The sequence below is a fragment of the Crocodylus porosus genome, unplaced genomic scaffold (genome assembly GCF_001723895.1).
Source record: "Crocodylus porosus isolate Cpor-Errol unplaced genomic scaffold, CroPor_comp1, whole genome shotgun sequence".
Taxonomy (NCBI): Eukaryota; Metazoa; Chordata; order Crocodylia; family Crocodylidae; genus Crocodylus; species Crocodylus porosus.
The window spans coordinates 6,981,695-7,008,005 of NW_017728911.1; the positions used below are offsets into that span (position 1 = coordinate 6,981,695).

General features: G+C 41.5%; 2 protein-coding genes across 5 annotated transcripts in view; one reads left to right on the plus strand and one right to left on the minus strand.

Moving 5' to 3' along the window:
* TMEM266 (transmembrane protein 266) overlaps window positions 1-26,311 on the minus strand; it is a 155,776-nt gene that overhangs the window by 121,871 nt on the left and 7,594 nt on the right. Inside the window, exon 1 of one of the 3 annotated variants that reach the window (XM_019533364.1) lies at window positions 4,971-5,064. The exons of the other annotated variants lie outside the window; for them this stretch is intronic. The gene's annotated coding sequence lies outside the window, so the exon portion shown is untranslated. Of the gene's footprint in view, window positions 1-4,970; window positions 5,065-26,311 lie in introns of those variants that run through there. 3 annotated transcript variants of the gene reach the window in all.
* Window positions 1-26,311, plus strand: part of NRG4 (neuregulin 4) — a 97,731-nt gene that overhangs the window by 13,594 nt on the left and 57,826 nt on the right. The gene's annotated exons all lie outside the window — the stretch shown is intronic.

Sequence of the window (26,311 nt, forward strand, 5' to 3'; positions counted from 1 at the left end):
TGTGTGTGTGTGTGTGTGTGTGTGTGTGTGTGTGTGTGTGTGTGTGTGTGTGTGTGTGTGTGTGTGTTGGGGGGGATCATGCCCACGCTGTGCAGCAGTGGCAGAATGAGGAGCATCTGTGCAGTGCACCTGGTACGGTCCTTGCAGTGTGTAGCCCTTACTGATGTGGTCCCTGAGGTCTTAGAAGCTGGACAGCCCTGTACTAGAATTCAGGTATTAAAACAATTATTGATTTTCTATTAAAGTTGAATGTAAGCATTAGGTTTTCTTAATTTAGGTGTAATCAATTTTTCTCAACTTATTTGACTGGAGTTAATTGATTCATTAGTTACTTTGGGTAGAGTATAAAGAGGATCACTGAAGCACGAGGAAGGAATAGTTCTTGGAACGATGGAAAATGATGCATACTGTGCAAATTAACAAATACTTTGCTGCAAGACAAAGTTGAGCTGTTCTCTTTCAAAATGCATCTCTTCAAATGTATATTTTAAAAAACATTACCTCCATATGGTTCCATGTAGTTTGTATAAAATCCCAAGTGCAAACATCAGAGGAAAGAGATCCTTAAGAGTATTTTTTTCAAGGAGTCCAGTCTGTTAGTTCCCTCCCACCACCATCATACAAAATTAAACATTACCACTCCATCCAACCATAATATTATTTACACTCTGTTGATTCAAACCCTCCAAAATTGTTTATTCTACAGGAGTGCTCTAAGCCCATCACCTTCAGAGCACAACAGACTAGAGCAAAAGTTCCCAAAATGTGGTCAACAGACGAATGATGACCCATGAGGTCATGGTAAACAGCTGCAGATCACACTGAGCACTGTGCCTCTTTATAACATTTGTTTGAAGATAAGGGGGCAGACTGGTCTGCAAAAAATTCTGAGGGTTAACAGTGGTCTGCTGTCTAAAAAGTCTGGATACCACTGAACTAGAGGGAAACAAGTTGAAAAAAGGACCTTTTGCAGTGCCCACCCTCCCATGAGCTGCCTTCTCTGTAAATAACAAAAATGTTAGCTTGTGTCCTTCCACCGGTTGCAATCAGTGGCAACATGTAGGGTGTGCACATGCACCCCTTGAGAGTGCTGGTGCACCCCCCCAACCAGCCATGCTCGCCACTTAGGTGATGGGCAGGGGGGGCAGACGGGAGCGCCAGTGCCCCCCATGCCTGTGTCAGCCATCGCTGCAGTCACTCCCAGAAGCAGCCGCAGCCACTCCTGGAAGTGGCTGCAGTGATTGGCCATTGTGGGATTAGCCGCAGGGGACCCCCACCCCAGCCAGTGGGATTGGTCACAGGGGGGCATGCGCCCTCCTGACTAAGGTGGCACCAGTCGCCCATGGTTGCAATAGAGGAAGAAGCACACAGGGAATCCTCAAATTAACGTATTTAAAATAACTGATGGCTGCTGAAACATTGTCTCCACTACAGAATTTTGCAAGATAGTCCTACTGTTACTAAGGCTAGGAACAGATGCTGCATTTTGCCTGGGACAAGCTATGCCTGTGTTTGTTCTCAAACAGAAAAGTCTTGGGATTGGCAAGTACACACAACTGCCCTTCCAGTCAGGGTTTACTGAGTGACTGAACACACTGCCACTTTTCTGCTATTAATATAAGCAAGCAAAATGCTGGCTTGCATCCATAGATGCTTAAGCAAATCCTGGGATGTCATTTTCCCGTTGTATTCGGCCTTGGTGAGGCTGCAGCTGGAGTACTGCACCCAGTTTTGGGCTCCACAATTCAAAAAGGATGTGGAGAAGCTTGAGAGAGTGCAGAGGAGAGCCACGCACATGATCAGAGGTCAGGAAAACAGACCTTATGATGAGAGGCTGAGAGCTATGGGACTCTTCAGCCTAGAAAAGCGCAGGCTCAGGGGTGATCTGGTGGCCATGTATAAGTTTATCAGGGGTGCTCATCAGGATCTGGGGGAATGTCTGTTCACCAGAGTGCCCCAAGGGATGACAAGATTGAACGGTCACAAACTCTGCCGCAACCGATTCAGGCTGGGCATAAGGAAGAACTTCTTTACTGTCCGAGCCCCCAGGGTTTGGAATAGACCGGAGGCAGCTCAAGCACCCACTCTGAAGGCCTTCAAGACACATTTGAATACTTATCTTGCTGGGATTCTATGATCCCTGCTGACTTCCTGCCCTTGGGGCATGGGACTGGACTCAATGATCCTCCAGGGTCCCTTCTAGCCTGAATATCTATGAAGTCTATGAATCTATGAAATACAGTGATACAATCCTGGGACAACTGTTCAGACTCACTTGGTGATGTCCCAGGGCAAAACTGTTAGCATTTGTTATTCTGTGAAATATTTTAGGGTTTGCCTTGGAACAACAGACATAGATGTCTGAACAACTGCGCTTTGTCCTGGGATAAAATGTTTTTTTACAAGACAAAAACCACAGTGATTATGTGTAGCTTAACATTAAGACAAATGGGAAGTGTCACTGCAAATAAACTAGGAACTACTGACAACATTTTAAGTACTTTATCCTCTGAGGGGATGAGGCTGCTCCAGTGGATTGGGTCAAGCCTGCCCCCCAGAACTGTGACTCTTAATCTTACTAGACTCAAGGCACCTTTTGAAAAATGCCAACTCTTGGATATCATTTGGTTTTTTGACTACAGAAAAATAATAGCCCAATCCTTCTGTTGCAAAAAACTCAGAAAGACCATAACAAGTCTGAATGTCTTTCCTATGGATTTCTACTTGAACTCTCTAGGCCTAGCTTGTGGATCATATTTGCACACCTAAAAGAGATAACACTATATGGCACCTCACAGCACCCTTGAAAGAATCTCAATGTACCCTAGTTAAGAGTCACTGCTTGAACACATCTGTGTTGAATCCTGTGTCTATCATGGGTTCTGTGTCTTAAGTTAAAAACAGACATCACAAAATGATGTAGATCAGCTGTGGCGGGATGCATTCTATCACAGCTGATCCATTTTATTGGGTATAACACATGTCAACACTTGTCTGGAGATTCCCCATGTTCCTCACCAGGGGCCTGCACTGGGCCCTGCAAAGCCACAGGTCAGTGCAAGTCCCAGCACAGGGCGACACAGAAGCACAGGGCAGTGCAGGAGTCAGGTAATTTCTGGTGCCCCATACCTCCACAGCAGGACCTGCCTCAACCCATGCATCTTTATGCAAGGGAGGGTGTGGCTCCTGGCAAGGAGGTACATGGCAACATGGGACCTGTGAATTCCTAGCACCCCATGCCTCCATGCTGGGACCTACACTGGGTCCCATGCTGACCTGTGCTTCACACGGAGACATGGGTCTATGCAGGTCCCAACAAGGAGGCATGGGTGGCTAGTAATTCCCCAAAACAGGTTGGAGTGGGAGCTACTATAGGACTCACGCTGACCTGCGCCTCCACGTAAAGCAGAGTGAAGCAGGTTGATGCAGAATGGAAGCACGGGGCACCAGGGATTCCATGGGTCCCATACCAACTTTTACCACGTACCAAGATGTGCCCATGGAGATCCCAGGTTGGGTCTCTGTTAGTGGGGAAAGCTGGGCAGGTGCTCCAAGAGTTTCAGGGACCCAGTCTTGCAGACAAATTACCAGGGTGCCTCAAGCCCCCAGAATACTTGCCTGGGGCAGCTGGGGAATGCAGGCAGCTCTGGGGTGCTTGTGTTCTTCTGCCACAGAACAAATAGACATCCTGGGTATTCTTGATACTATACTATTTTACATTACTTTTTTGTTGCAGCCACTAATCTGGTGCAACAAAGGGTAGGGAAATCTATTTGCTCACCATTTGTACTGCCAAAAAAAAAAAATGTCAGGAATCTCTACTTCTATCCTTAGTTATTCTTCTGTAAGATGTGGATAACAGCTGCTCCCTACATCACAGGGGTGTTATGAGAATAAACTGATTTAAGATGATGAGGCATGTGTTACTGTGGCAATGGGGGTCAGTATTATCTAAATAAATTAATCCACCCATGCTCATGTAATGTCTAATCCAGGTGGTATTTAAAGAACTACAGGTGGCTAGCAGTCTGTCTAAGGTCCTGATATCGCTAATACCAGTGCAACTGAATTAGCACCAGCAATGTTGGAAAATGTAGACAAAATCCCCATTTCAACATCCCCACTAATGTTTAAATACACTTTTGAATATATATTCCCTCCAAATATCAAACAGAAATGTAATGAATGCACAATGGAAAATGACAGACTAGAGAAAATATGAACATAAATAAATTTATGCCTATATATAATCTTGTATTTGTATTTTAACTTGAAGACCGCAATCTAAATACAGGACTAGTATTATTTATAGATGGATAAAACAAGTCAAAGAAGGAAACTAGGGATAAAAATTATTCTACTTTATTATTTGAGAGAGGAAACAAACAGCTAGCAATAACTGAATCAGACAGTGGCTGGCTGGCTTTGTCTGGGTGCATAAGACATGAGGAGAACTTACAAGGAGTTCTCCACACCCTGTATTCATCTATACTTGTGGCAGTCAGAAACCAAGAGCCTGGTCTGCCTTTATTAAAGCTATATACTGTAATTGTATTCTATAGCACTTACACCAAATGCTGAAGTATATCTTGAAAAAAGTAGTGTTTTGGACCAGTCTGTGACAAACTTCATTACACTGGAACTAGGTTTCAGGAAATATACCACCAACTGTAACTGAAAAGACCTCATCTGATTCAATTAGCTTAATTAATAAAATAAACCCTTTAGAGAACCTTTAGAGAACTACTTATTCATGAACTATAAAAACAAACCATGCCCACAAAAAAATTAACTCCACCCTCAAAAGCTGAGGTGCAGTTGTGCTCAAGAGCCCTCCCTTGGCACACTAGGAGCATTCTCCCTATCTTCATACCCTGCAAACTTAATGACTCTGATTACTGTCACTGATGTGATGGACAACTGCAATGCCTCAGGGAATTGTGACTTCCTGTGTGTTATTTTAACCGTACCTTTAATGCCTTAAGTTCACAGATTGTAAGGTTGGAAGGGACCTCAGAAGATTATCAGGTCCAGCCCCCTGCACCAGGCAGGAAAGACAGTTGCGGTCAGGTGACTCCAGCAAGGTGACTGTCTGGTTTCCTCTATGAGTTCCTAAGTTCAATGAGTTCCTAAGACACTGGTCACGTAAAAAGGATGTTTTCAATCAACAATCATGCAGAGAATCTATACCTGTGATGCAAAAGATTGAAACATTATGGGGATGAGCAACATAAAAATAAATTGTTGTGTATTTTTCACACAGTTCTTTATATCCTTGAAATACAGATATTACCCCTACCTTGAAACTGAACTGATTACTATACATACAACACAAAACTTAAGATTGGTATTTATTTACAACTAACTATGAAAATTAGAACAACTTTATGAAACTATCATATTTATTCACATTTTTTAAAGGAAAGAAATTCAAAGGGAATGTTAAAAAAACCCTCAAACATATGAGAGGCAGGAAGTTAAGTTTGTGTCAGCAGTTGTGTTGAAAACACATTTAAATCAAACAAAAATAGTATCAGAAAGTCAGGAAACACATAGTTAGGATTTTAACATCAACACTGAATGTGTCCCCTCTCAAACCAACTGCCATCTGCCAACTAGCCTGCAGCTACAAACCACAGATCTTATACTCCCAAAGAAACTACATACTGGCTTGAAACTGTATATATCCACTAATTAGAATCTAGACCCAAGACCACAGAGCAAATCAGTACCAGAGTCAGAATTAGAATTCTTATGTTTCTGGCTCCCAGCCCAGTGTTCAATCTGCTGGACCATACTGCTTCTCAAGAGAAAGCAAAACCCAGTTTAAGAATATTCCACTCCTTGCTGATGGTATATACAAAATCTACCACTCATCAAAAAATAAATATTATTTTGTTTTAAAGGCTTGTTTTAATTAGAAATACAAGAGAAAGCCAAAAAAATCTATAGTGTCTTCAAATAAAATGAGAAAATTTGCAAGTAAGTCTTGAAGCAGTACTAGCAAGACACTCCTAAATTGAGGAACCAGCCATAGTTTTAAGTTCTACCTAGTGATCATTTCTGTTCTTTATAGTTCATGAGATACTGTTCCTACAAAAAAACCCCCACAAACACAAATCCCATGCAATTCCTATGACACTTTACCCTCAACATAGTTAAACTCAGACATGATTTTAGCATCCAACTGATCACAAACTTTTGAGATGGATGTTCTATATCTTTTGAAAATTTAAAAAGAAACAAAAAAGAAATCCCCCAAACAAAAACTGGGAAACCAGACTTCCACATAATACAAAGCATTTGTTTTCAATGCTAGGCTTTCAAAGGCTTCAGCTGCTAAGATCATGATAGAATTAGGCAAAAGTACAATAGGAAACAAAGTGATACAATTTTTAAGATCTCAGAAGCTATCAACCTGACACTTATTATTAGGCACACAATACTTAAAAAAACATAGTAAGTAATTTACTGATCATTTTTTGAAGTGATTAGAAATTCCCCCGAAGAGCTCAAAACCTAATTTTAGATGAAAGGTTACAACAGGAAAATCATATGGTTATTTAGTTTTGAGTGTGTTTACATTTGACAATTCCTTTAAACTAATATGAAGTCACACTTTTCTATGTGAGACCGAAGATGTGGGTTTTCAGAAGAAAGTTGGAGGAGGAATGATCAGTGGTAAAATAGGGCCTAGGCACAAGTTTCTTTCTCTTCGTGACAAAAACATTTTCCAAGATTTGGTCTTGCATCAAAGAGACGATTTTTGCTGACAAATATATGTTTTTAAATGAGCATGAACTCTCTTTAGCAGTTTGAGAAAGAAGAGATATGCACAAAACAGAATAATTTCCAATGGAAATGCAGTGGGGCTATTGTAACTGAACCTGCATCCTGAGGAAGGGAAGAAAACAGTTGTAAAAGGTCTGGGAAAATGTTATATTAACACAAAATGGCTCAGTACTACCAAAACCAGCAGAAAACACTGGTCCTTATAAAAGATTTCCAATCATTTGACCTCTGATGAAACTCAGTGTGTCTGAACAGTTAATGCCAAATCTACTGGCATAAATTTACAATGAATTTGACCATTTGGCTTGCATGTAGAGCATGTTTCTAAGGTGGCATACAGAAATTTGGGGAAGTTAGGGGGAGATTAGATCAAGTTAAATATGGCCACCAGATCTAAGGTAAGATGGGATGAAGGCGGCTAGCAGGGATTGGGTTTGGGGGGAAGCAGGCTTCAGGGGAGAATTGGGGGAGGGAAATCAGGGGGCAGGCGGGGTCCATGGGGGGGATTGGGGTCAGCTGAGGGGGGCTGGTGGGGTCTGACATGATCAAGGGGTTTAGTGGGGTCCACCAAGGGGCTTGAGGGGCTCTTTTTCTAGGGCTGGGACTAACAGCTGGGCTTTCCTAGCCCTGTGGCTATGCTGGGAACTGTACAGAAGTTCAGGACACTTAGACAGATCTAAAAATGGCAAACCCAGTCCAAGTTTAACTACCTCAGAGGCAGGGTTAACATAGATCAGGTCGGCGATTTTTAGATTGATCCAACTGCCCTGAACTTCTGTACAGTTTTCACTTTGATTGACCTAACTAGTATCTAAGGACAGACAGAAGTGACAATTTTCATCCTATCTGAGCACAGAAAGCAGTTTATAGTCATAACCAAACACAAGTGCATGGCTGTAGACAGCTTCAAAAAATGGCCAACAGGGTGAAAATCTGCCCCCTCCTTGCATGGGGAATCAGAAGAACACAAAGAACATTTTCATAATTTCTGCCTTAACTGCTTGCCTGCCAGCCTCGAGTTGTTTTCAAAATGGAAGGGGGGGGGGGGGCTAAGGGAGCAGACAGAGTTGGTCTGGGGTTTTTTCACCCCCCACTAGAGGGTGGGGCAGGCATATTGGAGCCTCTTCCTGACATGGGGGGCTCCAATTTGCCCATCCAGCATTGGCTAGGGAACCCCTAGAACTGAGCTCCACCTGCTGTCTTTCTCCCCTCCCATTCTGAAACAGGGTAGGCTGGGAGAGAGGAGGGGCTGTTGCTAGCAGAAACTGGCTGCAGGCACCAGCCAGCAACTAGATTCCCCTCCCCTCTAGAACCAACAGTGAACTTCATTGTAACTCAGAATGTTTTCTGTGAAGCATTCTCAGTTATGGTGAGGAGCTGCACTTCTGTCTGCACCCTAAGTGAAAAGTCCACACTTGGGTGAACTAATTTAGATTGAGTGGATATTTTCAATGTGATCTGACTTCCTGGAGCGTCTACATGCACCCTAAGGCAGTGGCTCCCAATCCCTCACAGATTGCGCACTACCCATTTAAAATGATACAACCTTAAGTACCACCAGCAAATTTTTGTCATATAAAGTAATAATAATAAATCTGTTAACACTGCCAGGTTGTCTGCTTACCATTGATGGTACACATACCACAGATTGGAAATCACTGCCCTAAAGGGACTGGGGTCAGCTCTTTCTGTCCTAAGCTGTGGCATGCCCCCTTCCAAAAGTCCCAAGGAACCCCTGTGCTGGTTTTGGCATACTGCAACCATGTCACTTAAGCTGCTTTTGCCCATAAATTGTTTGCCTCATGTTGTATGTTCCAGCAAGAACTTCCCTTCCTTTTGCACAGAGGGTATAATATAGGCCATAAAATAAGAGTAGTTACAAATATATGTTCTTCCCTTTCTGTTTTAATTTGATTTGTTTTACTGGAGGAAAAGTAATGGTCCAAAACAACAATATTGTATGTTCAAGGCCAATGACTTATGTTCAGGATTAGAAAGAAACAGGATGAATTAGCTCATACTGACCACCATGCTGCTGCACCTAGACAGATATCAGTTCCTGAGCTGGATAGTTTTAAACCTAGCTCAAGTATATCTGTATTTATACTGTAGTGCAAACGGACATGTCAAATTTACAGTCTGACTTTAAATATAAGACCATTTTCCCCAGAAAGTGAAATAGAGCAACTGACTGCAGATTCAGCATCCTTTAGCAAATGACAGGAGTACTACAAGTTTTTAAAAATACAGTCAGTGGCTGACATACCAGGAAACAAACCAAAAAAGTTCAAGAGATGGATTCTGTACTCCAGATGTTCTCAGAATATGCTCTATGGACAACTCTTGATTTTACAGAATGGGCTAGTCACACAATTTTAGCTCCTTTATGATTCCTTCCCACCCATACTAAATTATATTCAAAAACTAAAATCTTATTTTATTGTTCATGTGTGCACATACACACACACACACATAGTGTACTTTCATAAGACTACCATATTTACTTGAATCCAAGATAAGCCCCCCCCCCCAAATCTCCCTCCAATCAGCATGGGGATAAGAAAGCTTTATCTTGGATTTGAGTACTGGTTTGAGGCAGGCAGTAGCTCAGCTTTGGGCCAGAATGGCTTGTTTTGTAGGACAGGGGGCAAACAGTTAGGGAAGTGAGGGGGGGAGACTATGTGGTATAGTGGGGAAACCTACAGCCTTCCTCCAGCAGCCTCTGGCCCCCTTGTGCCTGCCCCCTCCCTCCTTACTGTCTACTTGTTCCAGTCCCTCCAGGCTTGACCCAGCCCAGCTGGGAGCTACAGGGGGAGGGGAGGGGGGCTGAGCTGAGGCTAGGCCAGGGACACACTGCTGCTGATTGCCCAAGAAAAGCAGAGCTGCAGCGGAAAGTAAGGGGTGGGGGGAGGCAGGCTGCAGGGGCACAGGCAAAGGCACAGGGGAGCAAGTGGTGGAGGTCTGGCCCCTCACCCTCTGCCACAGCTTTCCCCACCCTTGTGTGGGGAAGAGTAAATTTAAGATGCTCTTCCACTAATTATGTTCAATACATGGAAAATTGTAACAAATTTATAAATTTTCCATATGTAGAATCTAATTACTGGGGGTGCCATTTTAAATTTGTCAGCTTGGATTTCAGTAAATACAGTACTTCTCTACCTAATTAAGTACTCTGATTACTGCAAAGATGGTTTGCAATCATAATGAAGAGAAAATAAAAGGGTCACATGCTGAATCTGATAATCTGTACGTATCATTTTATTTTTCATGGTGACTAGCAAATTCCTTCTTTCCTCTTTTCATACTATTGAGCCCACCTCTAAATACCTTTCTTCAACACACCCCATCTGCTCTGAATTGGATGGTACATACAGGAGTCTGCAGGAAAAAAGCTTTATTTCTGTCAAAGTCAGCTGGGCTGATCTATCCCCTGTGTTAGTTGTTCTGCACAGAGGATCAAAAAAACAATTTGGACTCAAGAGTTTTCCTTTGGGAGATCATTCTGCCACCTGAGTCTGCTCCATTTCTTTGTTTCTCTGCTACAGGAAGCAGAGAACTTTTGCCCTTGGTCTCATGTGTCTCATTTCTCCCTGATGCATTCCCAGGGTTGTCTGAATACACGAGTACATAAGTTGCCTTCTGTTCTTTTCCCAAGTCCAGAAAAAGCAGATGAACTCCCTCTGTATTTAGCAGTTTTTGATTTTTCTTCTGAACCAGTTATATTACAGTGTTTAGTCTTGCTTCTTCTCCTCAGCCTAGGAGATCTGCTAGGGTGGCTGATCCAAAGCAAGTAAATCTTTCAGCTACAGGTTCTCCCTTCAACAAAAGGCCACTACTGTGACAAGGCCAGTCATTCTCTGGTTGTAACTATTTTTGATTCATGTCACAGTACACGGTCTGTGTATTTGCAGTTTTTTTGAGTGAGCATGAACACGGTCTGACCCATGTGACTGAATCTAGTCTGGGTGTTTAACAGTCTTGTGCTCCGACATACTAGAACAGTCACTTTCACATCGAATTCTGCTGTAACGTACCTTTACTTGTACTCTTCCAGGACACCCACTCATTGCTCCTCAAGGGGATATCTGGGAGAGCAGTGCAAGAGTGATTTTCTTAATTCACCATCAGTTCCTCTAGCTGAAACGTTTCTGAGAAGCTAGATAGCACTCTCTTTGTTCCCATTTCTGATCTGGCTTTTGGCAGCTACATAGGTAGGACAGATTCCTTTATGATAAATGTTACAATCATCACCATCTCCTTGGGGGAGGGTGAGTGCTGATACCAGCTCAAATGGATATATAGCTTATACTGTAAATGTAACTACTGTAGTGCAAGACAGAGATATTTGGTGGTTTCAGAAAATATCGGGCTAATTTAATCAGCTGGACCTCATGCTGGAAAGCCAGACTGAGGTTGGGTTTTTTTAAAAGGAAAAAACCCCCTCTTTCAGCTGCACCATCCCAGTGTTTCTTCTTTAATGGCTATGTAATTGGGAAAAAGAAAATTAGTTACCTAACTTTTAAGCAGGGTGAATCTAGAGAAAAGAAACAATCAGAAAAGAGATGTTCCTTCCCCTCCATAGCCTCTTTTGCTGGTTTGTGACAGTCTCCGACTGACAGGTACAAAGCTGCAACCCAGACACCTAGAACAGCTGCCAGCGAATCCCAGATCTGTCATATTCTGTCATACTTGCATAAATGTTCAGTCACTGGTGATGGTAATTTATTTTTCAAAAGCAGCTTCATTTGAGGATTTCAAAGCTCTTTATAAGCACAATATTAAACTTCTAACACTCAAGTGAGGTAGGTGTTATTTCCATGTATGGATGAGGAAAGCAAGATACAGAGAAATCAAGTGATACGCCTAAGGTCAAACAGGAAGCCTTTGGCAGAAACAGAAATATAATTCAGATCTCTGAATCCCACTCCTGTGCTTTAAACACAGGCTTTTCTTCTTCCAGTTTAGGAAGCAGAATATCATAGATGTTTCCAAAAATCGCTGCTTTTCCTTCATTTTCCTTTCAGTTTGAGTAAAGAAGGGACTCCTATAGTCCTAAATAGACATGCAATGCAAGTGAATAAACTGAAATATCTTGAACATTCTGACACTGCCAGTGGTCCACAAAGTGGAAGTGTAACATGTATAGAACAATATGCACTACCTTTACCGCTACAAAATTGCACCAAACACAACTTGATACAGCTCTTACATCAACAAGAAATCAAGAGATTCTTCATGGAAACATTTTAAACTTCTGTTCTAATGAAAATGTTGTGGTTACCTGCATAAAAGAGACCAAGCGTTAAAAACATAATTAAGCTGTTGCATAACTTCTGAACATCTTTAACACGTCATTTCAGAATGTGGATACTCTGACCCACAGCTACCTAGAGTTTATAATTAAAGGTTTCAGATGCACTATGTTTTGTCCTGCCAAATGCTGTTCCTGCAATATGCTTGATACAACAGTCTACTTCAGCTAGGGAACTGCTTTGTTAAACTGTTTTAGTGAAACTATTGTATAACAAGATCATATGTGCTTCCAGAAAAGCAGTTACTACTACATCATCTATTTCTCTTCAGTACCAAATCCTTCATTATCAAAAGCAGTATTCTAAATACTGGCTATTTTTCCTTATTTTCTTTTTTAAAAAATGTAATCAATGAGACAAATGAGACTATGACTTCATTGTTCTATGTAGTGTATGTAGCTGAAGAGAGGTTGGTGCCTCAAAAAAAATGTACATACACTATAGTCAGCAGAAACAGAGCTATATAGATCAAGTGTGCCAATTTAAGGAGCGAATTAAGAGGCATAATTTACAAAGTACATTACTGTAAGCATTTCAAAACGTCCACCATATACATCCAGGCAGTTCCCTCATATTGCGAGCAAAGCTGAACAATGGGAGACAGTTGACTGTGGCTGTACCAACACGTCTCTGTATTCCTGCCAACTAAAAGTGTGTATCTACTTTTTTAAGACACCCCATATTAAAAGGCAAATACCCCTTAAAATGAATTTTAGAAGCTGTAAAAGGGCCCATGTGATGCAAGGTTCTGCTGTAGGGTGTCCATTGGTCCTTATTTTATACCAAACCATTCTGTTTCTAAACCCTTTTGTTCTGTCTGTTTCTAAATGAGAACTGGACAGCAGAAAGTCCCATTTTTCAGTTCACTGGTGGAAATACATGTCAGTCATTTGTCCTCATGATTCTATTGGCTGTGCCTAGAGGTAGGGCAGTGAAAGCCAGGAGGAGCAGGGTTCCCAGCCAGGGAGGGAGTTAAGGAGGTGCCCTTTTTGTGGTGACCCTGCCCCTTGCTGCTGATTGGCTGAGGAGGCCACAGTCCCACCCCTCACTGCTGATTGGCTGAGGGGACCCACCTTGTATCAGTGGCCACTCAATTCTGCTGAGTGAAGTCTTCTATTTATCTATAAAAGAGTTAATAATGTAAATACAAATTTCCAAGTCAGTGTCCCTCAGTGACTCCACCCAGATCCAGAGGAACTCCTTTAAGTGCAAGAAGGTGTCTCACTCTGTTTATGACCCACTCAATCCATGTTCTCTTCACTGGGGCTGCTTGTAAGTATGTCGGTTAAGATTTTGGGGAGAAAGATGTGGATACCTGCTTATTTGAACATGAACTGGTGTTAACAACCTCTTTTACAAAACAGCTAGATACTTATTTAATCACTATTAGCCTTATACTTATATTTTTTAATCTGTCAATTGAACAGATACTTGATCCTTCTTCTGTTCAGTTAACTGTATCCAGTGTTTTCATATTCTGTCAGCTGGCAGCTATCTGTTTTGCTCTCTATCCCCCAATTCCAAGAAAGTAAACTCATTTTAGAATCAAACAGATGCTTCAAAAGCAATAAACCCCATACCAAATGAAATAATACCTTCAATTGTTGTACAACATTCAGCTGCCCGAGTAACACAGAGCTGAATTTGTTCCCACTCCTGCCAAACTTCAGGAAAACACAAAGGAGTTGTTAAAAAGCACCATGGATCAAGTGAAAAAGAAGCTTTTAAAATATTTTGCCACTGGTCAGTACTGCAACTCATTTTTCAAAAACCTGTAAGACTTCTTGAACCCTGGTGACTTCTGTGGAAGAATGAAGAGAATTGCTCTTCCCTATCCAAGCTTCATGAACATTTCCAAGAAGGATTTTTTTTTCAATTACACATCAAAATTATTATCTTCTGCTGTGTCTCTTGATGAGAAAGTGGTGCAAATTCCTAAGGCAGCAGACTGGAGCATCTGCTAAAGCAGAGGTGTCAAACTCACCCTGGTCTCCAGGCCAGATCTGGACTGTAGGGGCTCCTCCCAGGCTAGCTCCATAGGACTGGCAGCAACTGAAGTGGAGTTGCATTTGGACAGCAGGGTGGGGAAGACGGTGATAGAAGGCTCCGTTCAGAGAGCAGCATGGGTCCAAGGCTGGATGTCAGTGCTGGTCCAAGGTCAGGCAGCAGTGTGGGGTTGCATTTGGGTGGCAGTGCCAGGGGGGGCAGGGTGGAGCTTTGGATGGGTGGTCATGTGGAGTCAAGGGCATGTGATGGCATAGGGCTTTTAGGCAATGGTGTAGAATTCTGGTCGAGCAGCAGCAGGCAGCTGTGTTGGGACTGCAATAGTGGGGAGATGCTTTCAGATGGCAGCACAGGTCCTAAGGCGTGCAGTAACATTGAACTGTGTTCGGGAAGCAGCACAGAGCGGGAGGGCTGCCCATGATGTCCATGTCCATCAAAATCCAGAAACCTTGAATTCTGTGGCAGGCCCCACCCCTGAAACTCCTGGTAGCCCACCAGACTACCAGTGGGCCACACGGAATGTTTGGCCACGTGGGCCAAACACAGCCCATGGGCCATATGTTTGACACCCCTGTGCAAATGTATCCACCACGGCTGTGGCTCTATATTGCTAAATATGCAGCAGAATTACTTCTACAGTTTGTTAACAGATCCAGGAAAATGGATGCTATTTTTACACATCATCCAAGCCAGTGATTCTCAACCAGCATAACATGGTGCAAATGTGATTCACAAGATAAAACCAGAAATTGAAAATAGGAATCCATAGTGCTAAAAACATCCTGACCTGTTGTGATCCGAGTTCTTTGCAACAGAAGAACTGTTCTATTATTTTTCTGTAGTCAAAACAGAGTGAACACTAGGAGATGAAATTTTCTAAGGAGTGCCTTTAGTCTAAAAGGGTTGAGAATCACTGATCTAAACTCTTAACTTCCTTGTGTATTAGGCTTATGAAGCAAATGTGATAGTCTGACCTTGATTTCCAGATCATAATCATTGTCCTATTGGTAATTTTATTTTCAAAAGAAACAGATTTCTAAAAGGATGTCATCTTATTTTTTACTGGAAATCAGAGGCGTTGCAAGCAGTTTTGGTGCCCTGGGCAGCAGCAGGAGCCAGGGCAGCAGAGACGGCTGGGTCAGTGGCGGCCACCACCATTATTGAACCTTCTCAAAAATTCAGTGCCTCAGACTAGTGCCCCCTGTCATCCACTCCTACTTATGCCATGCTGGAAATGGTATATGGGGAGCCAAGTTTCTGAAAACATTCATGAATTTGAGTATATCATAATTATACCTGCCATTGATTAGTGTTTCAAAAATTCCTAAATACTTAAATAAATTTAAAATTATTGCAAAAGGAAAAGACTGTGACATAAGTCACACAGAGTATTATATAGGTTTAAAAATAATACAATTGGTAAGGAAAATTTTCTGTTCTCCATTTAATATTATAGGGTAACCGCAATTCTCTTATCTTTTACACAGTAGAACAATCAGGATTTCACTGAGCCTTATCAGAAGGCTACTCATAAGGGTCAGTTCAATCCTGAATACTGCAAGGCACAGCTCTGTAGGGATTTGTCAAGTCCCACTGTGGGATGGGCTTGGCAAGAAATTCGACCACTTTGAATATAACTCAAAACTGTCATGAAACTCAATGAAATCCGTTAAGCAACATTTTTCCCAAACACTCATTGATATCCCCAGAGGTAGTCTACTCTCTTACACCTGGGACAGGGTTTTTTTTTTAATAGAAAATAGTTATGATGTGTTAGTTTATTCATTTTGAAGGGATGCTATCAGTTTAGTTTAGGCCTCAAATTCAAGTTTTCTTTAAAAAAAACAACCAACCAACCTTAAAATAAACTTTTTTCTGATTTTTTCCTACAATTAAGTTTTACTTTGATACAAAACATTGCCCTATGCTCTTTAGAATTCAACCTTGCAAAAAAAACCCCTATATATACCAGCACATGAGAATTAGAAAGGGAAAATGACAAGACCATTTTCACTATTAAAAGGAGAGTGCAAAGGACTTTAGGAACACAATAAGTCTGAAGTCTAGCCAACTTAAAAATATGACTGTAGTGTAAGTATTGCGGTAGTACTGGTATACAATTGTGGATGAGGGCCCTACTGCCCTAGGCAATGTACAAGCACATAATGAAAAAATGGTCTCTGCTCCAAATAATGAGTTAAGTAATATCAGGTAATAAACCTGCCTACAAAATCCCTTACTGATATTTTGGCTTCCATAGAATCATAGAGAAGTAGGGCTAGAAGGGACCTCCAGAAGTCATGTCGTCTAACCCCCTGCCTGAGGTAGGATCATCCCCATTCAAACCATCCTACACAATCCATAACCTAAATTCTACACAACAAAGACCAAACACCCTAACCTGCCACAGGTAAATCAGGGGAATCATGACAGTCTATGTCCTGCTTCTATAAAACATTGTCCATAAATGCTCAAGAGGCCCCGGGTAGTGGGCTATGCCCCCCGCTACAGAAGAAGGCACAAGCCCCCACAGTTCATACCAATCTGACCATGGTATGGTGATTGGCCACAAATACGGTGATTGGCCTAACCCTGAGTAGAGGGGTCATGACTCTTTAGCCAGGAACTACCAGCTTGGGTACCAGAACGAGAACAGGCAAAGTCCAGTCAAAGTCTCCAGCCTTAGCTGTAGCCCACACTCAATGCCTCTGAGGGAGGCTTAAAAACACCCTGACACATGTAGCAGAAAGGGGCAACAGGGGCAACCATCAAAGCCCAGAAGCATGGGAAATACTCACGGTGCAACACAGGCATAGCTATACTTAGATCATCCATGACAAACGGCTGTTCAGCCTATTCCCGAACACTTCCAGTAACAAAGCGTCCACAACTTCCTAGACAGTCTATTCTACTGTCTCACTGTTCTAACAGTGAAGAAGTTTTTCAGGATATCCAATCTAAATTTACTTTCCTGCAATTTCAAGCTACTGTTCTGCATCCTCCTCTCTGCAGCAAGAGAGAAAAGGTGCTTCCCCTCTTCTTTATGACAGTTGTTTGAATATTTGAGGACTGCTATCATGTCCCCTCTTAAGCGCCTTTGCCACAAGCTGAACATGCCCAGGTCCTTCAACCTCTCCTCATATGACTTGCTTTCTAAGCCCTTTATCATCTTTGTTGCCCACCTCTGGACCTTCTCTAACTTCTCCACATCCTTTTTAAAATGTGGAGCCCAGAACTGCACATGGTACTCCAAATGAGACCTAACCAGTGCAAGTAGAGAGGCAAGTAGAGAGGCACTATCACCTCCTGTTTGTTGTACCTAAAGCTTCTATTGATGCATCCTAAAATCGCATTTGTCTTTTGGCTGCATCACATTGCAGACTTATATCTGCAATCTACCAAGACTCCCAAGTGCTTTTCTATAGTGCTGCCATCCAGCCAGGTATGTATGACCCATTTTAAATTTGTATTTTTGATTACTTCTCCTGAGGTGCAGCACCTTGCATTTGTCCACACTGAACTCCATCCTGTTAACTCTAGCCCAACTTTCCAAGATTCTTGTGAATTGTGTATGCATCCTCCATTTTCGCAGTCCTTCCCAGTCGTGTATCATTTGCCAACTTACTCAAAAAGCTCTCTATGCCAGCATCCAAATAGTTAAAAAAGATGAACAGCACCAAACCCAGGGCAGACCCCTAGGGGACTCCACCCAAAACCTCCTGCCATTCTGAGATGGACCTGTTAATAATTACCCTTCACTTGCAGCTATTGAGCCTGTTATCTATCCACGTTGTAGTAGTTTTATGTAGTCCACATTTTTCCAATTTTTATGAGAAGATCATGCGGGACCTTGGAATCACTTTAAACCAACAAAATACGTGATAAAAAGGAAGCTAAACTTCAGTTCTAATAATCTGAAGCTAAATTATGGGAAAGAAATCTATGCAGACATTTACACTCATGTTGTCCTACAAAGGATGATGGATTTTCATTTCAGCAGCAGAACCTTTACATTAAACAACAACATAATTGCTATTATGTTAATTTAAAATACATATAGCAATTCTGGATTAACACAGAAAAATAAGGATTTAAATAGTATTTGTTTAAAATTTGTAGATACAACAATAATACTAGAAACAATTTAGGGGTTTTTGGTTTTGCACTTAATCAGAAAAACCCAAAACGCCACAATATAGGTTTGTGCTATGAAGCAAAAACAGTCTAAATTACAAATTAGATGTTATTAGTAATATTACAATATTATCTGCCTGTTTAGGGTACTTCTTAGTACCTGTCATCACACCTGTCACCACACACATTATTCTAACTAAATTATTTTAGACTGTAAACCCACTGCAGCAAACCTTGTCTTTTATTTACATTTCCCCAGTACACAGCACAATAAGAACCCAATTCCTTTGCCTTTCAGTGTTACTGAATTACTGTAATATAGATGCTTAGTAGTTTGGTAAATACACAAAGAGAGGTCTGTTTTACTTACTCTCCGCTTACATCTAATTTACAGAAAAGAGTAAATCCTTAAAAACGAACTGAAGTTGATGACAATTTTTTCCTGTATAAGAAATAAAGGATAAGCCCAAATTTTCTTTCAAAATGATTGTTTTATGATTGTGTGCTATGTGCATATATAGAAACCAGATGGATGATACAGTCCAAATGGTTCCCCTTTTCTGTCAGGTAGGGAAGTGAGTGAAGATGAACAGAAAAAAGAGAGGGAACAGAGTGGAGAGAGAGAGATGCCTCAGCTAGGTGGCTACACAACTCCCTTGCTCCACTCATAGCTTGGGATATGCAGCTCAAGAAAGGGAGAACAATGACTGGGATGGAGCTAGAGAGCAGCTACTCTCCTCAACATAATCCTCACTTGGCAAGCACACGTTTTTGAAAATAACCTGTGCTACATGTAGCAGCATTAAATTCCTGAGAAGGTTAGAATTAACACTGAACAAGTAGAGATGATGAAGCCAATGACATCATACCAGGCAAGAGAGTTGAGGAAAACAACACTGTATAGGAACTGCTTCTTGTGAGTCTGAAGTTTCCTTTCCCTGTGGATCACTAAGCTCCAAGAGGTCTAGGAGACAGCATCCACTCAACGGATGCCTCCGAATTTCTGAAGTTGATGACAATTTTTTCCAGTATAAGAAATACAGAATAAGGCCACATTTTCTTGCAAAATAATTGTGTTATGATTGTGTGCTAGGTTCACTCCACAGATGCCTCTGAGTTTCTTCTCCCCAAGGGAACTGTATCACAAACTCTTAAGTGAATCTTGGAGCTTCCCAAGTTCAGTGTCACACTCTAGTTGGAGGTGATGATATGCCCATGCCCTGTAATGACTCCAAGGAGTACATGCCCTTTTGAAATTCCTAAATACAGTACATTTAAAAGTTAACCCTTCCTATTTATCTACTTTACTGATTGCTTTTCCTGCTCAAATATCCTCTTGCTTAAAAAAGAAATTCAGTAAATATTCAAATTATTTGGGGTTGCAGCTGACAAGGGAAGTAAGGGTAGAAAAAAACTGATGAATACTTAGAAGTGCATATTTTAAAGGATCTTTTTATTTTTGGATCAATTGCGTAAGTGAACATGTGCATCTTGACCCATCTCACATTTCAATTAAAAAAAAGTTGTCTACCAAACCTACTAATTTTACCTTTCCATATAAGAATGTGATAATTTATTAGAAGTGGCCTATAAAATCCAATAGGCTATTAGATACTGAGTAAATTCATGGATTGTTTGTTAGCTGATGTACATCATATACCCAGTGTTTGCACCGTGGTAGTATGGTAATGTAAACTTTTATAGCTGAAAGATTCAGTTAACTAAACAAGTTTTTAGAATTCAGTTTCTGCAGCCAGAAGCCTTCATGCTAAAAATGTAAAGCAGTACAGCATAGTGGCATAGTTCAGATGACGAATTTCCCAGCAGAAATGCAGAAATGATTTGGTGGACTTAGACAAATGAACAACACAAGATGAAATCCTAGCCTCACTAAAAGCCAATGGTAAAACTCACACCAATTTGGATAAGATCAGGATTTAGTCTGATGTTTGCAAATTCTCATTTTTATTTCTGGAGGAAGCTGGCAGCAAGCACTACATTTAGGTGACTAACAATTTCCATTATAAAATGTTTGCAACATTTTTTTGAGAAACTCTCTTGTTTTGAGAGTCTCTTTTTTTGAGAAACTTTGTTTGCAGAAGACCTATAAAGTGCTCTCAAGTGGCAGAAGTTCTCTGTCCCATGACATTCCATTCAGGTTTAGCTAAAACATCAACTGTTGAAATTTCTTTTACTTGCATTTCTCAGAAGCTATTTGGTAGCCTGTCAGTTTAACTAAGCATGGACATTCCAAGACCAGGCTCATGCCACTGTCAAAGCAGTAGCAAACACTGCCTAGGAGCCACTACAGTGGGAGACAAAGTTTATTGGGGGTGGGAAGAAAGAGTCTGGCTCCCCTCAGTCACTCCAATGGACTAAGCAAATAGCCCCAGGATTCCCCCTCAACTTTGGGAAAGGAAAGAGAGAAAGAGATGGGCTGGGCCCCACTTTTCTCACTTGTACTCTCAGCACTTGACCCCTATGGACCATCTCTACTTTTGTAATTAATTCTGTACCTTTATGCTGTTGGTTCAGATGTTGCTTGTGATATGTATCCCTAACACCTCTCCTACAAAATAACTGAAAAATTTACATGTTTTCATTTTTGAAAAATAATTAAGAAATTCCATACAAAAAATATGTTATTTAGGTTGAAAAGTCAAGCTCTTGAAAGGGAGGAAATCCCAGATTTCAGACTGCCTTGGAATCCTTAAATCTGTACTACAATATAGTCTTTAATTATCTTAAATCTGGCAGTCCCTGACACTAATTTTGCAACCTTCAAACTTTTGCCTCAAATCTAGGTTCATCTTTGCAGCCCAAATAAAGTTTTCTTAACATTAGCTTAAACATAGCTTTATTTAACTGCAGCAGATGCACAAGGCACTTTATAGAGCAAGAAATACATGGTGCCTGTCCTGAAAATCTTACAATCTAGTCTGATCAAAGTAGCACAGAACCCTGGAGATAAAAAGGAAGTAGAACAGAAGAAGAAATTCTTACAGTGAAAATAGTGTGGTTTTGAATGAACCAATAAACAGATACCCCATTTTCTAACGTTTAGCTAATAATACTTTAGAAATTGAATCACTTACATATACTTCCCAACTTTTTAAAACAACTTCTGGCATTAGTTATGCTCCCATAACACCCATGACTTTGCTAGGATTATATGGGTGTAACTGAGGTCTGATTTTCACCCTACAAATAAATTAAAAGTTAAACTTTAATACATTATTCTCACCAGTCCAAATCCAAGCCCAGCATATACCTTAATCAACAAGTTCTACAGCAGAGGTTCCAGCCTCTGAAGCCGATTCACCAGGCATGCAAGACTCCCAAAGAGACCAGGAATTTGGGGGTGGGGCCTGCCTTCAAATTCCCAAACAAAGAGCCTCAGCAAGCAGGCATGTGGATCAGTGATGAGCAATGGCTGTATTAACCCCTACCCCACTGCTTGCCCCGAGGCTGCCACCGTGAGGAGCCCCACAGTCCAGATCCAGCTGGCAGTGCAATTAAGTTTGACACTCTGGTTTATAGAAACAGAAACTGGGAAGAACTGCTCCCATTGTTTCTAAGGCAGCTTCAAGCCCTCCCACCCCTGCATCTTGTAAACATGATGGACAGTGGAACCATGTCGGTTCTGTCCTAGGCAAGTGTTTCTCCAGTCAAAGGATATATACGTGGGGCAAGTTTTGCTGAATGGTAACAAGTAAGTTTTTTCACTTAAAAAGAATAATACAGTCGAAATTTTACAAGATAAATTATAAAGTTAAACTGAACTGTCCGCCTAAAAGGATTAGTCAATTCTAAACTTTTTTCGTGACAGCCAAATAAAAAAACCCCAAACTTTTTATATGTGGACTGAGAGTCTGCTCCTACTTCCACTCCCTCTCCTTCTCCCTCTCCCTCTCGAGTTAATGGAAGTCTTGCTATTTATTTCAAAAGGAGCAGGCTCTCAATCTGAGATCTAGGGGGGAGAAATATTAAGGTCCCCCTTTTACATATGCATGAATCGAGATAGAACTTAGTTGACTCTTTTGAGGTTAATACACCAGGCAGAAAATACTCTGGCACACTTTCTGCAGTGTTAACAAAGATAATACTTTTGGTCCAGAAAGTACCCCAACTATCCAAGAGGCTGATGGGTTGGGTAAAGAAATAGCACCCTCACATAACACCCAGTGTGTTACTTTTGAAGACAGGCATGAGTAAATCTAGTAAGGACTGTTTAAACTATGAAAGGCAATTAAAAGTAACACTTGTTCTGCTTTCAAGTATGGCAGGTTATGTAAACAGATGTAAATATTGGCCACGTAGCTTTAGCTACCTAGCAAAGAGGCCAGCTGTGCTAATAAGGCAATCTAACTCTTCCTGCATGTGATGTGGAGATACCAAAACCGTGCCCTTCATTGTACTTGAGATGTGCTACTTTCACCATTCTGTGAAAGTAGCAAATCTCCTTCTGTGAAAGTACATCTCCTTGGGGCAGTACTGCTGCATAGCACAAGGGCAGAGTCCTACATTACACCATACTTTTATAGACAGACCAGCAGAAAGGAAACAAGTATCCTGCTCTCAGCTAACCAGGGTGCAGTAAAAATCCATTGGCTCTAGCAGCAAAAGTATCAAGGGAGTACAAAAAGCAATATGGCAGTTAGTACTGACCTACATGCATACACATAGCTGCAGGGTGCCTCTACAACGCTATCAACCCCACGGTGAAAACAGTAGGGCTGTGCAAAAACCTTCAGTCCCTGATTTGATTTGGCAGACATTTGGTCTGATTTGGTGGCTGAAACTCCAAATCAGAATAGAATCAGGAGACCCTTTAATCTCTCCAAATCAAATTGGAACCCTCCAAATTGATTCGGAAAGATTCGGAGATTAGGACATAGAGATAGCTTTAAATGTTTTTTCTACATACCTCTAGGTAGCAGGCGACTTGTGAGTCATGGGGGGGCACATGAAGTGTCCCACAGGAACATGGGGGGGCTCCACAGTGCACTAGGCAGCAGACCCAGAAGTGGACCAGAAGTATTTCTGGTCACTCTGCCAGGGAGCACACAGACCTCCCCGCAACCCGCACCCTGCCAGCTTGGTGACTGGTGCCTCCTGGGTCTGGGGGTGGTACTTGGGGTCCCCCTGTGGCTGATTGCCAAGCCAAGAGAGCACGGGGGGGGGGGGTGCACTCCCTGGCAGACCCAGAAGTGGACCAGAAGTACTTCCAGTCCACTTTTGGGTTTCCCACCAAGCACGTGGAGGGCCCCCCGGAACTCCTGTGGGATGCTCCATCTGTGCCAGATCGCAGCAATCATAAGCCCTGCCTGCTACCTCAAGGTGTGTAGAAAAAGCTTTTAAAGCTGTGCCTATGTCTGAATTTCATATTCTCCAAATCAGCATAAAATCTTCAGATACAGACTCGGACAAATCTAATCAGGGACAGTGATCTGAATTAACGAATCCAATCACTGTCCCTGTTTCAGGCCGAATCTGAATCAAATAGGGCCGGCTTCGCATACCCCTAGCAAACAGTTATGGTGATAACAGAAATGCCTGCTGCCTCCTGTGCAGGATCCAGAATATTTTTTAGTCTCAGACTAACGTGGCTAACTACCTCTCTTGTACAGTCTGAGATATTTTAACTGAATTTTAGATTCTTACTTGTACAGACACTCAGCATGTACAGACAGACATTTACTCTCCCAGGACAAACTCTCCCAGGAGTGATTTTACCTTGGCTGTTCTCAGGTTACTTCTCTCCTTGAGTGGTCATTTTTACAGTGGGAGAAAAAGCCTGAAGATCTGTACACTTGTGGTTTCTTCTGGGAGAGCAGCAACTCTCACAGGAGAAACTGAATGTCTGTACGAGGCCGCTAAGTATAGATACAAGCAGGCTAGCTCAAGGGGAGAAAGAACCCTGCTTTGCTGAGCTTTGTAATTTTCTGTCTGACCCCTTTTGAATTGACAAGAATGAGGTCCACAAATAGCCTGTTATTCTAGGTCTAAGGTTGGGATACCTGCTCACACTTTAAATTTATACCTTTTGCCTAAAACTGAATTTGTGGTAGAAGTCAATCAGGCTATATACTTTCTTTTCTAACGTAGCCCCTTTTACCCTGCAGGCAGAAAGTCATAACACATGAGCACAGGGGATAGGAAGCCAATTGTGCAACTAAAAAAATAATATGAACATTAATTTGCATTAGTCTAGAAACATACTGGAATCAGTGTGCATATATCCTTCCTCATGAATGCAGTCACTCTCTACTCCCCTGGTGCCCAACCTCATCAGAATCAGAGCACCTTTCTACCAGTTATTTTTTAATACGGCAGCACCCTCAGTTGAAAACGATTGTTGGTGCTGCCTCAGCTTACTTCAATCCTTCTCAAATGAGGTGTCAAAACTGCCCTCCATGTCTGCTGCATAGCTAAACTGGGAAGGGCTGTGGCACATGTGTGCTCCCCTCCTGCATTAGGACTCTCTGATAAATCTCAAGCAGGCAGGAGAGCTGGCTTGTGCTCCAGACCTTCCTAGTCCAATGCTGCACAGGGTCTCCCAGAAACACAGGTGTGTGGGACAGCTAGAACTGTCCTGCACACCTCTGTATCTGGGAGATGTGTTCGAAGCGGGAGGCCAGACCAGGAAAGGCTATAGACTGTGCCAGTTCTACTGGCTGTTTTAGGTTTATCAGAAAGCCCTAATGCCTGAGAAGCATGCAAACGTACCATAGCCTTGTGTACAGGACAGTTTTACCTAGCTGCTGTCATGACAGCACCACCTACATTGTGGCAACCTGGCTGAGAACCACTGCTCTACTCCCTGAACTAGGTCTATAGTCAATTTTTTGATCATAAGCACACTTTAACGCAGCCCAGCCCACATACAGTGTGTCATAAACAGCACATATTAGTTTCTTATTAAGCAAGTTCTATGAAAGAGAGAACCATTTCCTTCCTTTTCTATATGAATTTTACCCGTCTCATAACAGCTCTCAAAGTAACAATTACTTCCACACAGAAAAGTATCTGTTATATTAGAATCAGTATCCTCTCACATAGGAAAAGCAGATTCTTTGCGTTGTTACCATATAGCTGTAGTCTAATAGGTATGGAATATCTTTACCATGGCTATACTATTAATAAACTATTTCCAGGTGCTCTAACAGGTCTGCTGTATGGGACTTGTAGTATCCGTCCAGTACCAGTAGTCCAATATGAGCACATGGGCAGGAATGAAATCCAGACCAATACAGAAAGTACAAACTTTAAAGTATATACAGAAAAGTTCCTCTTCTTGATTTCAGCCACATTAAGAAACAAAAACTTGCCAATACTATTTACTATGAATTTTTTATAAATGTTTCTGGTTTAAATGGCAATCTTTCCCATTATATCAGGTGTATGCTAGATTAAATATACAATGCATCTTTGTACATATAGTTAGTATATAAATAGATAGTTCTATCATGTACATGGAAACACACACACACTTTTACATGTTACATTTAAACCATTTTGCACCAGAGCCACATTTGGCTTAAGAAGCACAAAGTCAAATGTCATATTCAGCCAAAACCATGACAAAAGAAAGAAACTTAGATCATAGTGAACATCTCAGAATTTGTATATATGGACAATGAGGTAACAAACTTAATAGTGATGACTCTTAATGTATGATTTTCACTACATTATCAGGGCATGTTGCATCATTTTATTATAGCACGACCCTCCAATGTTTACTGATTTCAGTCTGCCCATGTGCATATCAGTTGTGTTTTGTTAATTCTGCTCTAGATTATGGGAGCAAACAGAAAATTCTCCAACCAGAAATAGTCCCTATGGATTTAGCCTTCAAATCTCTTTTTGCTGTGGTAAGCTATCATGCTAATATAGGTCAGAACATTGCTAGCAAGAGTTACAATATAATTTAATAGATTTACAGCATTTATAAAAAAAAGCATGATTTTTTTCAAGAGACATTATCCAGAAAATAGATGGATTTTAGGGGGGAAAGTATAACATGAATCCCCATAGATTCCTGGGACTGATTATATTTATGTGTGGAT